This window comes from Elaeis guineensis, chromosome 13 (assembly GCF_000442705.2).
Source record: "Elaeis guineensis isolate ETL-2024a chromosome 13, EG11, whole genome shotgun sequence".
In the NCBI taxonomy this organism is placed as follows: Eukaryota; Viridiplantae; Streptophyta; class Magnoliopsida; order Arecales; family Arecaceae; genus Elaeis; species Elaeis guineensis.
Window position 1 is genome coordinate 37,143,004 of NC_026005.2, and position 5,902 is coordinate 37,148,905.

Genomic DNA, 5,902 nt, shown 5'->3' on the forward strand with positions numbered 1-5,902 from the left:
TCGGATGATCTGATCAGGGTTGGCAGTTTAACCCTGAGTCGTCCTATACATAGGGGTCAAAGGGGATGAATTATACAGTAACCATATTCGCATAGGTTCTGAATGTTGCGATTGCGACTATTCGACCTATCCAGATGTCGGGTACCATTACTAGATGGTCACTTCGATTAGTATAGGAATTGATTCCTGTGCTACCGACTTAGGTTCGAACCTGCGGGATCACACATATTTGAGGTTCCTATCTGATCTGATGGCTGGTGAAGAGTCCCACTGGACTGGGACTCTTCGACCAAGAGTCCTAATGCTTGGAGACTCTGAGTCCTATATGTCTGAAACTCTATGATCGAGAATCAAGATTCTATGATCATGAGTTCCACACATTTTGGGTACCGGAGTCAAGAGTCCCACTGGTTTGGGACTATTCGATCAGGATTTCATATCGATGGACTTTGATGCCCGATTGCCCATCGAATTTGGACTCAGTATTTATGAGAGATTTAATTAGTGATTTGATCACTAATTAACTCAATTTGATTGAGTAATTATTTTTGGATCAAGTCCAATTGAATTGGATTCAGTTGGGTTTGACTCGATTAGGTTAAGAGTTGACCTAATCGCCGAGGTGGTTTGGTCCCTGATCTGATCAAGGGTTGGACTTAGTCAATTCCTGATTTGATTAGAATTTTATTGAGCCTAATTAAGCCTAATTGTATTGGGTTTAACTTAGTCTAATTGTGCCTAACCTATTTTGATAAAGTTGGTTCAATTAGATTGGTTTAAAATTTCAAACCACCTTTGACTTATCTCCCTGCACCACCTCACCCACCTGCGCCTATTTGAATTCATGAGAAATAAGTTCTCGTGAATTTTCTCCCACACAGAAGCCTTCCCACGCTCCTCCCTTGTGCACCATTTGAGTGGATGAAGATTGATTAGTTGGCCATTCAAATTCAAATGATGTTTGAATTTGAATGAGCAACTAATCCCATGCGCCATCTTATCCACTTGTGCGCCACTTGCTCTACATGAGAAAAAGTTTCTCATGTAAATTCTCCATGCACAAAGAACCCACGCCCCTTCTCTTCTGATGCCTTGAGTGGATAAGGATAGGTTGGTTGGCATTTGAATTCAAATTCTATTTGAATTCAAGTGAGCAACCACCTAGCTTTATCCTCTCACATGGTGAAAATGCTGTAAAGATGTGATCTTGCACTGTTTTAAAAAGAAAGAGAAGGTGGGGCATGGGGATATCTGATCTGAGAGAAAAAGAAAAGAAAAGAAAAGAAAAGAAAAGAAAAGAAGAGAGAAAGGGCGTAGGGTCTTTTGTGAGTACCCTAGGGTTTCTGCCTAGGGTTCGGGAAGTGAGAAGGTGAGCTACGAGTGTCGTGAGCCCACCAAACTTCAGAGAGAGCTTCATTAATCTCTCAAATTTCTTTGCTGATGATCCAGAGTATCCGAAGAGTTGGCAGACATCGATCGAAGGAGTTCGATCAGCATCGGCCATCGAAAGAGTTCTGCAACGAACTAGCATTCATGAGGAGCCGATCAGATCGGGAGCTTCATGTGGATGATCCATGGAGGCCAGACATACTGTGTGGCTGTATTACAATGATCAAACTTTTTTGATGGTGATCAAACTACAGCGATCGACTACCTGCACGAAGGTAATGTATTTTGAACACATAACAGTAAAACGTTTACTATAGAATTTAAAATTTCAAATTTAAAAGCATGCTATATATATCATATTTAGATCCTTGTATAGGGTTAATATATGTTAATTAATTAGATTAATTAATAATTTTCACTGTAAAATTATAATTTTGAAAAGTTTTAAAATTACCATTTTACCCCTGCACTGAAATTCACTTCATTCCCATTGCATAATTTTTTTCCACCTCCCATCAGTGACTTTTGGCCATCCAATGAATCAAAATGAAGGTGCTAACTTGCTGATGGCATGAAAAAAATTTGAAAATAAGATGAGGCATGACACATAGATTAGAATCCTTCACAAGTTGGACTCTTGGTCAGGTGCATGGATCCGATTGGCAGGATTTCCAAATTCAACCAATTTTCATGATTAAACCAGAAAGTGTTTTAACCTCAAAAAGATTTTTTGTGCTTAAAATTAAGTCAAAAATTATTGAAATTTCTTTTTTTCATTGTGGAACATTGGATAAGCTCAAGGAAGGGGCGTCCCATCTTATGGGATGCAAAATTTATTTCTGCGCACAAAGACTGCACCCACATGTAAGAAAAATTTTTGATGCATGGGGACCTAGTTTCTTAGCTCTAAATTTTTGATACATATAGCCAAGGGCTGACCCAACTCAAATTCAAAATTGATTTGAATTAATTTAGCTTTAATTAGCCCAATCTGAAATCATTTTTGAACCCGATTCGAAACAAGGACCTAATTTTTGCAACATGTGCTAGTATGTCTATTTTGCAAACATAATCTAATCCAATTAGACCTCTGATCAATTTTCTTTCTATGTGACCCATTGGGTTCCACATTTAGCCAGCAGTGGGCTCGAGTGCAAGTCGATCTGATTTGATTAGAATTTAAGCTAACCAATCTAGATCTAATTCTGATTTCAGCAATTAGAATTCTTTCTAATTGATGATCAAATTAAACTCTTTAATTCGATCAAACCCATAAGACAAGATTGATGTCTAGAAACATATCATGTCTACTTGAAAGATATAAAATTTTGATAAAAATACTAAAAATATCCTTCAGTGGAAAGTTACTATGCAATTTGATCCTGCGATCTTCTTGCACCCCGATAATGACTCTGGATATGGAATGGTGTCAAATCCAATATCATATTCATATCTCTCTTAATCTTTAACGATGATTCGATTAATAAAATATTAAAAACTCTTTCTAATTTTTATTCTACTTTGATCGAAGGCTTCCTGAATCATCAATCGATCAGAGCAAGTAGGATGCGATCTCCTCTTATCAGGAGTGATCGATTCCATGTTGATCTATGATAAACACTTAATTTAAGTCATTTAAAGTAAAAAATTATATTTAATTTATTTTATTTATTAAAAAATTGATACTTTTTTTTATATTTTACAGAAAAAGTAATCGACGATACAAAGAGTCTGATTTGCAGATCAAAAAGACTCAAGTTTGAAGAAAATTAGACTTAAAATAAAATTTAAATAAAAGAAGGATGCATATGGTATTATAAAAAATGAAGAAACTATGCAAGAAACCCAAAAGAATATAGGCATCATTTTAAAGAAATAAAAGTTTTTTTTTATAATTTGGAGCGTAAACAGCTAATGTCACGTGGCAAAATTAATTCAAAACTCCCGAGCTCTTTATTTTCTAATTACATCAATTTTAAGATAATTTATTTTCTAAATCAAAATAACACTTCTTTCTTTTATTTTGCAATCTCAACTTAGTCCAAGGTCCCTGAGGATACGATCTCGACTCATCCTACCTACGTAGTGAGTAGAGTTATTTTTGGTGCTATCAACGACTACGCATCAAATTTTGGCACTGTTGTCGGGAATCTTGGCACAGTTGAATTAAAAAAAAAAAGCCACTGACATTTTATAACACTTAACTAAAATAGCGTAACCTCAAATATAAAATTTTCTAACTTGATTGGATACCTTATTTCTTTGCATTGTATCTCCATAATTAACTTTAAGGGCGCAACCCATTAACTAAGATAAGGTGGGGATTTGATCACCCTTCCTTGACCCACAAATCACTCTCTTGTATTTGCATAACCTAGACCTTAATCTAAAATTAATTAGACATTGACCCCTAAGGATTTCGAGCTCAATAGGATAAGAAAGCTCTAGAGTTGAACCGAGTGCGGATTGGTTAATTGCTCGAAGTCTAAGGCAAGTGGTTAAAGAAAGTGGTTTTCAATTGGTTCCGTTGACTGACCTGGCCAACTCAATTGGTTTCTAGGGAAAGCAACGAGCAGGGAACCTCTCACATCTTACGCTTACCTGGCCAAGTCAGTTAGTCAGTCTTGAGCTTGGAGTGCTCAAAGGCGATCTTGAAATTTAGGAGCTGTCTAGATTTAAGTTAACCTTAGAATAGAGAGTCCATGCTTGTTTAAGTTGATTGCAATTAATATCTAAACATTAACTAATTTCTCTCTTTTCATAGATTTAAAATTCTTAGGTTCTTCTCTTTAAATTTTCTTCATTCTTTTCTCACTTTATTATAAATATATATATATATATTATAAAAACTAAAATTTTTTATATTTGCTCTAAAGTATAATTGTAAGGTGTATGCTTGGCCGTAGATCGTTACGACCAGAAATCCAACCTTTTGATCCAGAAATAGAAAGAACCTTTAGAGCCAACAGACGTAAAAATATGGACCAAAATCAGAAGAATGATCCACCTAGGCAATTGAAGGAGTACTTTACTCCTTCCACATATACCTACTCTCCTTGTATTCAAGTGCCCCCTGTGGAGGCCACTCAATATAAAATTAAGTCCAGTATAATCCAAATGTTACCTTCATTTTATGGACTTAGTAATGAGGACCCTTATAAACATCTTGAAAAATTTCTTGAGATATGCTCAACTGTCAAAATTCACAACTTCTCCGATGATGCTCTTAGGTTAAAATTATTCCCTTTCTCACTTAAGGACAAAGCTAAATACTGGCTATATAATTTGGATTCCATGACTATATCAACCTAGGACCAGCTGCAAGGAGTGTTTCTCAAGAAATATTTTCCCAGAGGAAAAACTAATCAAATAAGGAAAGCCATAACTAGTTTTTCTCAATTAGATGGAGAAATATTTCATGAAACATGGGAGAGATTAAAGGACCTTATTAGAAAATATCCCCACCATGCTGTACCCAAGTGGCAGTTAATCCAATATTTTTATGATGGGCTATCTGAAAGACATCGACAAATGATCGATGCATCATGCGGTGGGACATTCATGCTGAAAAGTGAGGATGAGGCATGGCAACTATTTGAAATTTTAAGTAAAAATTTATTACATCATATGTCTACCTCTATTAGAGATAAACCCATATTAAACCCAAAGAGAGGTGGAATATATGAAGTAGGAAATGCCATAGATATCCATCATAAGGTAGATGAATTGTCCCAAAAGTTAGATCAATTATTAAGTATAAGACAGTCACCTTCTCCATCCCATCAGATACAAGATATATGTGCATTGTGTTCGAGCCCCACTCATTGTGTGAATGATTGTCCGGTTGCACCACAGTTTCCTGAACATGTACAAGAACAAGTCCATCAAGCCCAAACTACTCATAGACCAGGGAACAACCCCTATTCTAGTACGTACAATCCGGGATGGAGAAACCATCCAAATTTCTCATGAGAATCACAACCAGTGGTTCCTTCGGTGCAACAAAGATCAGGTTACTCGGATGTAACTTTTACTCATCCATCCCAGCCACAATACCAGAACCCTCCTCAACCCACTCCAAGTACTCATAGCTCGGCTTTCGAAGAAAAGGTACTGCAAGCACTTAAAGGACTAGAAATGAATACCCAACTCCTTCACTCCCATACGCAATCAATAGCAAAGCTAGAGACCCAGATAGGTCAGCTAGCAACAGCTTTTAGTAAGAGGGAAGAAGGCAATTACCCAGTCAGCCTATTAATAACCCAAAAGGACAGCACATGGCTGAAAGCTCCATTGGTCTTGAAACTTTTTTTGAACATGCCAAATCGATCATGACCCTTAGAAGCGGAAAAATCTTAAATTAACCTGAAGTAATCTAACAACAAGAGCAACCAATTCCAGCTACAACAGAAAAGAAGAAATCTGAAGAGAGGAAAGAACCTGTTAACCCAGCACCTGCACCTAAAGCTCCATTTCCCAGTGCTTTAGAATCCTCTCTGCCTCTTGATAAGAA

At 36.6% G+C, this 5,902-nt stretch overlaps 1 non-coding gene across 1 annotated transcript; it reads right to left on the reverse strand.

The window, feature by feature from the left end:
- Nucleotides 1–4,755: 4,755 nt before the first annotated feature.
- Nucleotides 4,756–4,861, reverse strand: LOC114913282 (small nucleolar RNA R71). Its single transcript, XR_003799276.2, has one exon. It is a non-coding gene; the product is annotated as a small nucleolar RNA R71 (small nucleolar RNA).
- Between the last annotated feature and the right edge of the window lie 1,041 nt (nt 4,862–5,902).